General features: G+C 39.0%; 1 protein-coding gene across 7 annotated transcripts in view; it reads right to left on the minus strand.

The window, feature by feature from the left end:
- The window catches only part of PCDH15 (protocadherin related 15), a 608113-nt gene that overhangs the window by 427831 nt on the left and 167645 nt on the right, over nt 1-12637 (minus strand). For all 7 annotated transcript variants that reach the window (XM_035137543.2, XM_035137542.2, XM_035137532.2 and 4 more), the window contains exon 3: nt 2184-2320. The gene's annotated coding sequence lies outside the window, so the exon portion shown is untranslated. The remainder of the gene's footprint in view (nt 1-2183; nt 2321-12637) is intronic.

The raw sequence follows: 12637 nt of genomic DNA on the forward strand, positions 1-12637 counted from the left end.
TTCATAAATATGGCTCCACTAACCTCAGTTATAAGTTTCCCTGGGGTTGTTGCAAAGACAGCCTGAACATCAATGGCAATGCAGGTTGATTCAGCCAAGTTAAATTTCTGCATGCCTTGAAGCTAGGTGGGGTCTACAAGGAGGCCATCTCTACACCCCAAGCTATACTCTGCACCACTTGCCATGGATCTGTGGAACAACTACCGGTAAGCTGTAGTAAGAGATGCCCATTACAGTCTTCTTTAAAAAGCAGATATAATGCAGATGACATTTGTTTCAAAGTTAAATTCTGAAATGCAATTTGAATGATTTCTCATCTGCCTCAGATTTGCACAGAAGGAACTTCTAAAAGATAAGGACACATCATCATCATTCTGAAAATGAATCTGCCGTCTAAAATCACATTAGTGTTGTTCATTCTGCTTTGCAGAAATGAGCACATAACTCACTTGCAGTGGTTGAATCTTTACAGAGGAAACACCATAAAATTTTTGATATCCTCTAGGGCAAATGTCTGCATGGGAAAGATAGTGAAGAATTATAGGATACATGAACCTTGAGCAACCTCCTCCTTGATGATATGTAATTACCTGCCAGCCACTAAGGCAGTAAGTAGTAACTATAAAAAATTCATTGTTCCATTGGACTCAGTGGACACAACCCATTTGAGAGCTTTACAAAACCTTAAAGAGCAATTTCTCTTTAAATAGCAAATGTTTTAGAGCTAGGAAAAAACTGATGCATTTAACTAATAAATCAAAATCATTACAGGGAAATGAAATTTCCATCCAATCAATATCCTAAATCACATCTTTGATAAGCACTACATGTATAGATGTTTGCTGTTATTAGATACTGCCTTACTATGTCTGCATAAATATACAAAACTATTTGTCAGCCAATAAATAGCAATGTTTTGTCACTGATAAATTCTGCAATCAAGAGGGAAGTATCATTAAAGTAATATATGAAGACAAGTGAAAATGTTCTTGTAAAGTTTAGACTAGAGAAAAAATGGGTGGGACACAAAGGGGAATGAAAGATAACAGAATCTTATGTTCACAACTTTCTAAGAAAGAATATGTAGAATCATGCATCTCTCCTCCACAAACAACAACATTTAAGATAACGTATTTGTATATTATTGCAAAATCATAAAAAGGGCTTTGCTGGATCAAACCATATGCTCATCTAGTCTAGCATCCTGTTCTCACAGAGGCCAGCCCCATGTCTGCAACCAGAACATGAAGGCCACAGTAAAATCCCCACTTGTGATTCACAGCAAATGTTCTTCAGAGGCACAGTACTTCTGGCATTGGAGATTGAACAGTAGGTACAGATAGTCTTATTCTCCATGAAATTATTTCTGGACATGAGAAAATAGAATAAACTTCACCAGGGTGGTGGGGAGTGCTTTTTGTTGTTGTTCATTTAGAAGGGAGAAGTGGAGTTCAGGGATTTCCATTTTAAAAAAATGATATAAGTTGTGTGTCTTTGTTTCTCAATTCGATCCTTTTAAAGGTTTTTGTATGTATTGTGGTATTTTATTCATTGTGATTTGCACTGTGACTTGCAGTTATCTTTATGGATCATAGTTTAGTAATTATTTATTGTAATTGTGAAGAGTGAATTTGTTTAATTATTATTTGAGTGTTAATTGTATTGTACTCTTATATTCTAATAGATTACTAAACACAGTATTACTTTATTTGATATGTCATTCCATTTTGAAGTTCTTGGATCAGATTATGATATGGTGTGTGTTCTTTGTTGTATATTTTGTTGCTGTAAACTGCCTTGTGTATAGTATTATAGAAAGGCAGTATACAAATTAAAAGTGAAATGAAATGAAAAAGTTGTGTACAATCTAAATGGAATCCCACTCAGTAATCAGGTGGTTGCATTTGGGGCCAATCCCAGTTGGTGATTTGAACCAACCATACTGGGAAAGAGGCACTCTTGGCCATCAAGGCCATATCATAGCTGCCAAGTTATCCCTTTTTTAAGGGATTTTCCCTTATGCTGAATAGGCTTCCTCGCGAGAAAAGGGAAAACTTGGCAGCTATGGGCCATATAAATATTATTATTTTTTGCATTTGTGACATGTGTCATTGCATTAGTTCACTTTGGAAATAACATGCAGCCTTACAACTAAGGCATTGAAAAATGACAATTAAAATTACCCTTAGTTCACGCCCATTTTTCAATGTTGGTGCAGTTGTCAATATAAGAAGATAACTTGGTGAGCTTGTGAATAAGCCTTAGGTCCATTTCTGTCGAAGAGGCCCAAAAGCTGCTTACTCCTCTGAAGGCACAGTTCCTGGAATGATAAAACACATTATTCGTAGAGAAACTGGTTGATGGAATAAAGTAATGGAACAATAACACAAAGTGTTGTCTGAAAAAGTAGTGAGCTTGCCCTACATGAAGTTCACTATTCCAACAACAGAAGACCTTTGGGCAACAAATTGCAAGCTACCCGGTATACAAACTAAAAATTTCAAGAACATCGTTTAAGGGACTTTAAAAGATAGTTGATAAGTACATGGATTGGGTACAACTGCAAATTGAAGGGGAAATAAGTTTGGTGACAGCTGAAGAACATACAGATACAGATAGCAACAAATAATATCACTACAGAGAACTACTGTAAATGGAAAATAAAAAAAGATACATCTAAAGTCCAGAGGGATTTCCCACTCTCTCATTCTAGCTGTCCTCTTGATTCAAGAAAAAAACATGTGCTTCTCCTGTAAGCATGCAATCACTGGCACATGTGGACGCACGGAGGAACAGAATATTATCACGGAATCATAAAACTGTAGAGTTGCAGGAACCCTGAGGGCCATATAGTTCAACCTCTTGCAATGCAGAAATCTCATGAACAGTGCTATTTTTATAGAAAAAAGAGGTGCCGGAACTCGCCATGAATGCCTCCCTTGTTCTCTTATAATGGTGATGGCGCCCACTGAAAGGTGCCAGAACTGAGTTAGGGAGAGTTATGGCTGAAAAAAAAGCCCTGCTTGTGAAAAACATGGATTGAAAGAAAAATATGCTATATGGTTTCTTAAAAAATAGTTATTGGAAAAATGCAGATATAAAAAAAATCTGAGAACATAAGAAGACTTTGCTGGATCAAGCTAATGGCGCACGTGGTCCAGCATCCTGTTCTCTCTGTGGTCAACCATATTTTTGTGGGAACTCCACAAGGAGGACCTGTGGTTATGAGTAACTGGTATTCAGAAGCATTACTGCCTCTGACTATGGAGGCAGAGAATAGCTATGCTTGGATTAAAGAAAAATATTGTTTTGAGGAAAGGTGGGGGTAATTTTTTACACTAGCATTGATTTATTCCTTCCTTCTCCCTCTCTCATACACACATTTCAGAGCATCTTTCACTGAAACATTTAATTGAAGTTAAAAACTGCACACTTTTAATACTAGACTATTCCACACTAAAGGTTTTCACATGTATGCTCATTCAGTGACTACAGCATCAAATGATGACTCATATATACCATCAGAAAATACAGAATGAGTGTTCCTGGTGCAGTTTTCTTTGGTCTCTTCACACAAGCAGCTCACCAACCTGAGTTTGCTGGCCATCACAGTGTTGTTCCTGCTCCAAAGGCAGGAAAGCAGTCACAAGCCAGTCCTATATGTTTTCCTATATTTTGCTGGGCCTCGAGTCCCAGGCTGAGTCAGATGGTTGGTTGTCTTTTGGAATCTAAACAAAAAAACACTTTTCTCTTCCGCTAACATTTGGAAAGGTCTCTTTTAGAAACCTTCCCTCGCATTTTGTAGAGAAATGTCCCCACTCCAAATCTTTACAAAATTATATGGCATTCTCAACATACAGGAAATGTGCAAAGATGTTGACGATCACAGCTAAATATAATGATTCCTCTTGCAATGCTAGCATGTCACCAAAAGGATGTGATGCCCAGCTGGGAAACTAAATTATATGGACATTTGGCTTGTAATTACAATGTTAATTGATGTGACAATTAAAATGTATATTTATTAATGTCTTTATGGTCCAGTACAACTCCTGTATCATCTCTATTAATTTGGGTCCCAGAACTACTACCTTCCAAGTCCAACAGTAGCCCACCAGACCCATTTTACTTCCATTTATAACTTAACCACCTCTCCAGTACAGAAGGTAAACCATATGCTGGGAAATGATAAGGAAAAAACAACCCATTCATACAAGTTTTCCCCCTTCCCCTTAATATGTAATCTTCTTTCATTAACATTTTAGTTAGGTCTTGCTAAACACTGTTTGAAAACAACAAATGCTGCTTTGGGGCTTATATAGTTCTGGCAGTTATTTGCATCAGCATTGTTTAATCAATGCTAATGAGTATCTTATATCTAAAAGTATTCATACTTAAACATAAAGGCATCATCACCAACAACTGGATGCAATTAAGACCATTAATGGGGTTATTATTTAACAATGTTAATGATGTAGATTATCATGATTTAGGATAAGATGTTGGTAATAATGTGCAATTAGGAGATAACTTATCCATTTTAAACATAATACCCTGTGGTTATAATTGGCAAGAACAAAAGTAGGTGCTACAAACTTTATTTTGAAATACCTATGCAGATGCAGTGCTCCCTCTATATAAAGTATTCTATAAATGGATGTCCTAACATAGAAGGTTTTAAGGTTGCCAGCTGGTGCAGCTGCACCATGACAATGCTGTAGAACAGTGATGGCGAACCTATGACACATGTGTCAGACGTGACACGCAGAGCCCTCACTGCTGGCACGCGCCCCATCGGCCCATTTGCGCTGTTGTTGTTGTCCCCCCCCCTCCCATTTGTTCTCCCGCTCCTCCTCACGCTACAGCTTGTCTCCGCTGTTAAAACACGGATCCTTTTTTGTTGTTGTTGTTGCTGGTAGCCAGAGATTGGTTTTAAACCCTTTCTGTGCTGTTTTTCTGGCGCTTTGGCAGATGATGATTGGGTGTAACAGCGTTCGTTATTTAACCCGTTCCATGCTGGGGTTTTTTGGCGCTTTGGCAGACTATGTCGGTGCTGCGTGTTAGTTCCAGTGAAGGTATTATTCGTCATTTATTTCTGTTCTCTCCCCCCCCCCAAAAAAGCGCAGCAGCTTTGGGGCATCCCCCCCCAAAAAACAAAGCAACTTTTGCACCCCCCAAAAAAACCTCCAAAACTTTGGTCAGCAGCTCCCCCCAAAAAGCTCAACAACTCTGGGCACTTTGTGATAAATAAGGGTTTTTTGGTTTGGTTTGGTTAAATAATTAGTTTTTGGTTTATGAAATACAGTTATAAATTACACTTATACATTTTTGTTATTTAAACTATAAATATCGCGAAATTATGGTTTTTTTCTCGAAGTGACACACCACCCGAGTTATGCTCGGTTTTTTGGCGAATTTTGACACACCAAGCTCAAAAGGTTGCCCATCACTGCTGTAGAATGTAGCGAGAGAGACGTAGGAGTGTGTGCCAAATTTTAGCACCACTGAAATTTGAGAGCTCAAAGTCCACAACAGGTCCTATAGAAGGGACCCTGAGGATTGTCTGGTCCAACCCCCTACAGTGCAGGAATATGCAGCAGTCCCATACAGAGATCAAACCTGCAACCCTTGATGTTATCAGTGCCATGCTCTAACCAACTGAGCTTTTGATATGATAAACTCTAAAGACTTATCAGAAACAAAGGTACAAGTGGATGGAACCAAATGAGACCGCCTCCTCTCATTTCTAGTTAAACTGGGCACTACTCTTCCCTCTTCTGGGCTCACATATGTCCCTCACATATGCAAAATAAGAGCCAAAGAGAGTTCTCTTCGCTCTCATAGAAATAGGGCTCAATCTCCCTCCTCCTCTAAAAAATAATAAAAAATGGAACCTGTGGCTAAACCAAGAAAACATCAACAGAACACCTCATTTTATCCCATGCCTGCTCACATCCTGCAATAGCCAGGATCATTAATCATCCATGAAGGGGATGGTACAAAACTCTGTTAGTCTCCCTTAGCATGCCTTTAATGTGATTATCTATATGTCCCTGAGACGCGCAGGTAGCTGTTGTTCCTCTCACAGGCGGCAGGCTTAAGTGAACTGGGTATTTCTTCACAAGCCTTTAGGAATGCCTCTGTAAGTGTCTGAATATGCCAGTCCTGACAAGTTGGACTTGCCACAGCTATCTTTAGAAATTCAGTGAATGAGTTATTCCATAAGGATTCCACATTGTCTCTTCAACTTCTGTCAAAAAAGTTATTAGCGTCTAGAATGAAATACACAAATGGTCAGATGGTATTTTCAACTTTCATTTCTACAGAAAGAAGCGATGTCTTAAAGCAAATTTTCTCAAAGCAACATACCAAGTATGTACTTGGCAAAGTGGATCCCAGTTAACAGGATCTCAGAGGAACTGTGCAAGAACAAAACTCTACTGATGAATTTCAAATTATCATACAAGTATGATAAGGTATACTGATGAGAGAGAGAGAGAGAGAGAGAGAGAGAGAGAGAGAGAGAGAGAGAGAGAGAGAGAGAGAGAGAGAGTTGAACTAGATTCTGTAAATCCAAAATTTTCCTTAGTCAGGATACAGCTTGATAATTACTGAACCCAGTTACAATCCAAACCAAATTCCTTAAATGGAATTCCCTTCCAAAAGAGGTGCAGCTGGTCTCGTCAGTTCTGGCCTTCTTCTATTCCAAATGTCTTATAGTTAAAATGAATTTCTTGCTGGCTTGCCGTTTGTGGGCTTTTTATTTTTACGATGCCTTTTGTGTTGGGCAATTAATGTTACAAAATATTTATTAATTTCAGATATTTCTTTGTTTCTGCTTTCTGAAGTTGATGTTTTGAAGCATGTCACTCATTCAAAATGGAGATGTGATCTTGCACCTGCAGCTCCCTGTGAATTTCCAACCTTCATGAGCTCCCAAGCACCCTTACATATCAGTTGCTGCTTTTCTGGTGACAGCATGGAAGGGAGATGTCTTTCTCCTCTAGTTACTAGACTATAGCTGCACTACTGGGCCAAGTGCCAGAAAACCTGAGAAAGATGGGAAGGAGGCACTTCTAACAATTTATCAGTGAGTTAAGTGTGTGCATGAGAGAAAAGGAAGAATTCTTTAACTTGGAGCCAAATTTAATCTGGAGAAGAATTTTGGTGCCTTTAATGTTTGCCTCCTTTTTAAAGCTTAACATTATGAATTATTGGGGTTTGGGTTCTAAGCCAAGTAATTGCAAAATTCAGTGACATCTCTAATAATCACTTAATGATGCTTAAATGGATAACTTATGAAAATGACAAACTGCTAGGGAGCCAGAAATGAATAAAATGTCTGTGATGAGAACAAAGAATGACAAAGATGGTGGCCCTTAATGTATTTTATTGCATTAATGTATCTTTACACTGTTCCTAGATTTTCTTGCAATCCTTTCTTCTTCAGTTGAGTCACTCTGCTTTTATGAATTCTCAAGTTGCAAACAGGGCAATATAAGGGGGGAAATTATACTTGGTGCAACAGAGGAGTTGGGAGTCTCTTTACGATTTCCACTCTCCTTTTCTCTCTTTTGCACAGGAACCAGGATTAGATTACAAAACCAATGAAATCGGATAAGTGATAATGGAGGACAGGGAGGCAAGATGGACAGGAATAATTGTGTTAAATTTTGTTCTCTCGCCTTTCTTCAGTGATTCAAATATTTCAGTGTGCTTGCCCGAGGAAGCTGATGTTGAAGCTACCAGTCACATATACTTGTGCAGATCCATTTGCTCTGTTTTAACCTCACTTTATGAGGTTTTTCATTACTCCTCTGTTCCCACTAGCATAAACCAACTTTTGTCTGTGCAGAAAAGGTAAGACTTGCACTGGCCTCCAGTTAGCTAAGCTAAGGTCAAGATGCTGGTACTGGTTCCTGAAACCTTATACAGCTTGGGTCAGGACGCCTAAAAAATTGTCTTACTTCTTACATACCCAACTGGTCATTGTGCTCTGCCCTCTAAACAACATTCTCTTAATAATAAAAAGAGGTAGATTTAACAGTTCTGTGTATTTATGAGATGCCTTATACAAAGGTAAGGAGAATAAATCCCATTCAGAAGGGGAAAGTGAGTGTAAATATGATACCCTGCCAGGCAACACCAGGAAAGCGAAGTGCAGGGTGAAAAGGAACAAGTAATAAGAAACTACACTTTTCCTGGTTTCCAATTTCAGTTTCATTCATATTACAGACATATTTAATTAAATCTTAACATAAGAGAAGACAGCCTGTGGCCGATAATACTGTTGAAAGTTTAACCATCTTATTACTGTAGGTGTATCATTGTGGTTTTGCCTGTGGCACACAATTGGATCTAGAGATCAGGAGATCTGTAGATCGCTTAACAGTTGTGGCTACTTAATGAAAGGCAATTGCCTGCCAAGGGAACATATTAGATTGGTGCTCTACAATGTTTCTTTGTCTGTTTTTTCGGGAGAGTCAAACAGTCCAAAAACAGAAAGGTTAAAGGCTACAAAATATGTACTTTGAGAGTTCAGTACCTTCTTCCTGTCTGCATATCTGTAAACAAAGCAAATATTAAGTAAGATGTGGAGTTTCCTTTTGGTAGCTGTTTGTTTCCTCTGCTAGCCCTTACAGACCTAGGCATTTACACATTTACAGGCTTCCTTAAAGGTATCCAACCAAGTGTACAATGTGAAGCTGTCTAGAATGGCTGCCTGTAGAGTTCTGAAGTGCTCTGATTGTTGTTGCTTTGGTTAAAGCAGAAAAATGGGATTTTTAAAAAGCCAATTGAAGCTTTAAACTTTTTTAAAAAAGTAATCCATTGCTTAACAAAGAATCATCCATATTTCTTCAATGCTCTGCAGGTGACATTTTGAACAGCCTCACTTGCAAAGTCTTTGGACCTAGAGCACAGGAAAACACACATATACCGGTATATTTGAAAATGTAAGGTTGAGCTATAAGGCACAGAAGAGCATAGAAGCAAAGTAACGCAAGGCTTTATGGAGGTCCCTGTCTTAGGTGTGTGTTACTGACATCATGCTTCAACATTAGTGATGGCAGACCCCCAAATCACCCCAGTTTGCCTCTTTATCCAACTCACACACAGAGCCAATTCAAACCCCTAGTAACTGCTGAAAACGTTAACAAATCTGATTTTGGTTGAAATGAGGATAAGCTCAATGACACCCATGTGCAGGAAATGCAGCAATATTACCAATCACCTGAACTTTCTTAAAATAGGTCATGGGCTGACATAGGGTGGGGGGAGCCACAGGGTGGGGGGAGGGGGGACAGGATACCTCATGGGTCGATACAGGATGGGAGTAATCACAGGGATGAGACACAACAAAGGAAGGGGGGTGAGGAAAAAACACATAGTCCAGGGGGGAATGGACACATCCTACCCTTTTCCTGGGAAACAAGGACCCTGAGTCAGGCACAGCAAACCATCATAAGAAAACAAAAATAATTAAAACAACAAATCCAAGGACAAAGTTCATACATCCAGAAAAGCATATTGCATCAAAACACTAACCAAAAACAAAGTTATGCAACCATTACCATTCAAACCACAAATGACATCAATACAACCCCCCCCCCAAAAAAAACACCACAGCAACGCATGGGTCAGCTAGTCACTAATAAAAGTCTTGAAATAAGAAATTTTGCATCATCCATTTGTATTACTAAGGAATATAAATATATTAAAGTTTTTGGGGATATATATTGTTCTATCAGTTCTTGGCAATTGCTAAACTCCATCCACTTAACCTCCTACACCCCTTCCCCCAAAATAAAAATAAAAATCAGAGGGTTTAAACAATGTGGGATGTGGTGCACAGGGCTGCAGTGGAACAGGAGGATCTGCAGAACATTGGACCAGAGAACCCTGTGCAAGTGACCTTTCAGGGACACAGAATGATGAAGTACAGTACTTAAACTACTCAAACAAGTCAGTGTCACACCTACACTGTACCCTTAAAACTGTACCGGTTGCAGGAGTGTGTTAAGACCATGCTTCTCAAATTTCATGCTAATTAATAATGAATGCTGGCTGAGAATCAAGACGGAGAAAATACCCCCGACTTCACTGTCAAATTAAATGCTGCTGTTAGTTGCAACAGCTGGGAGATGCAGTCTGCTCAATTCATAATTATAAGACTCTGACAAAATACTTTGTATCTGAAACCATGTCTCCAAGGAAATAGCACAAAGAGTGTAAAGAACAAGAACTTTACATAATGATAACAGAAGCCTGGAGCTATATATGCCCCCATGTACGGGATCACCTGTCAATATCAGGCTGGAATTCTATCAAAAGCCATGCAATTCTATTAGCGCTTCCATTGATGGTGGTCTCTGTGGATGATGCACTTGTTTTTCCACTTCTCTTTGGATGATTGACTTTGCACCAAGATTCCACTGAGGAAAAAATTGTTATGATTTATTTATTGCAGACACGTAAACGTGGGAAGAACTGTCAATTGAATATGAAATATAAGAGCCAAGTCACAAGATGTTATCCTCCAAGCTGTCTCTCACCTTAATAAGGATGTGCCATAAGTCAGAGCATACAAATTAAATGTTTCTATTATACAAGTTGCAAGTAATTACTATTCAACTAAGCAGTAGAAAAATAAACACTAAATATTTGCAAATGAGTTTCTGGCTTCGGAAGAGTACCTCGATTTACAGCTATACACATCATCAACAGAAAGCACCACAAAATGCCCCAAAGCTTTCCTAAAACTGTTGTGGTATATTATTTATACAACAGTGCAAAGTCAATTAAATAGGATGGATTGTTTTTGCTAGTGGTAACCAGGAATAATACCTGATTCAGTATTATATTTATTTATCTGAAGGAGGATTTTACTTACTGATTCTGCTAGCACGGCTTTTGGCGCTATTAACAAAACTCCCATTCTCAAGAGAAAGCCATATCAAGCAGGCTATGCATGCAACCCTTCATATATACCGTAGAACAATGGTCCTCAACCTTGGGCCTCCAGATGTTTTGAGACTAAAATTCCCATCATCCCTGACCACTGGTCCTGCTAGCTAGGGATCATGGGAGTTGTAGGCCAAAAACATCTGGAGGCCCAAGGTTGAGGACCACTGCCGTAGAACATCCCATTGCATGTCATGGCCCTGTGACTTCATTACAATGAAATAATCAGACAGGACAAATAGTCAATTAGGCCACAACTGTGTTGATTCGAAATGTGAAAGCTTTGGCACTGCACAGTAGCCTGCCTGCGACTGGCCAATGTGCAGGCAGGTGACAATTGTGAGTCCTGGCCAGTGTGTGACTCCACAGGGCACACTATGATGGCTAGGTCTCCCACCCCAGCGACAGATCATGAAGGGGGCAGGACCAAGCCGCAACACTAAGCTAATGTTTTGGCTCAGCATGCCTGAACCTAGGATAGGGTTTTCTACCTGAACCAGGGTTGCTAGTGAAGCTTTATCCCATGGCTACAGATCATGGTTGAGAAGAGACCTTAACTTTGATCCTGTGTTTGGAGGACATGCTGAGCCAAACCTGACAGCTGTCATCCAGGATGCTGGTAAACCATACTCTGGTTTGCCATGGCATGTGAATTAGGCCTAGATCAGGAGGGTAGTGCAAGGTAGGTGAAAGTAGCTCATGGTTTACAACCAGTTTAAGAATCTCGCTTCTTCTGAAACTTGTAGCCCTCTCTGCAGTTGTCAGATGGGCAGCCCAGGGTTTCCGGCACACGTGAGAGTTAACAATAGGATTTCCTTCTTGGGAATTGTTAGGTATCATCCATCATACAAACAGGGGCATGATAGAAATACTCCTGAATTAAGTTTCCTGACAATATTTGCATGATTAAATGAATACACACACTGCTGCATTGGAACAGAGAAAATAAATGGTATTTTGGTTGCTCTCAAATCCCCTGTATCATGTAACTGGGGCCTTTTTTTGGAAGATCATTAATCTTTCAAGGTGGTTTAATAGTTGAAGAATATGTCCTTTTTTTTGGTATTAAGTGTCTTGTATCTGGTTTTATCCATAGGAAAACTCCAAACCAACTGAAGACCTTGGTATTATCCTGATGTTATTACTCAATATGACATCTATATGCTTTGGTCTCCTGAGCACTGTAAAAGGTAGTTTTATGGCCAATTTTGTTGCCCAATAAATCAAGATGTGACTGACTAACCCATCCAAAGCGTGTTTTTTTCTTGGTCAGTCTGGATATTCCAGGACACAGTATATGCGTGTACACTAAAATATAATCTCCCACAATATAGGATGGATTTATTTAGGCCCAGGGCTTTTCTTGGATCTCCAGTTTGCCACATATATCGATTAACAGGCTTTAAAACTTTAGACTCAGACTGATACTATTTTCTTAACTACTCGTTTGCAAAGAGAGAAAATATATTTAGCAATAGGACTTTCCCAGTCACATAAAACAGTTTTGTTCATAACCAAAGAGTAAATCCTCTGAAAGGTGGCAGGTGGCTATATATCATTTTAACTGAGAAATAATTTCTTTCCTGTTGCAGAATCTAGTATTGATAAATCCAGTTGTGTTAACAAACTACTTTATTTGCCCACATAATATATTGTCCTTTACATTTTAATATTT

The sequence above is a fragment of the Zootoca vivipara genome, chromosome 5 (assembly GCF_963506605.1).
Source record: "Zootoca vivipara chromosome 5, rZooViv1.1, whole genome shotgun sequence".
In the NCBI taxonomy this organism is placed as follows: domain Eukaryota; kingdom Metazoa; phylum Chordata; class Lepidosauria; order Squamata; family Lacertidae; genus Zootoca; species Zootoca vivipara.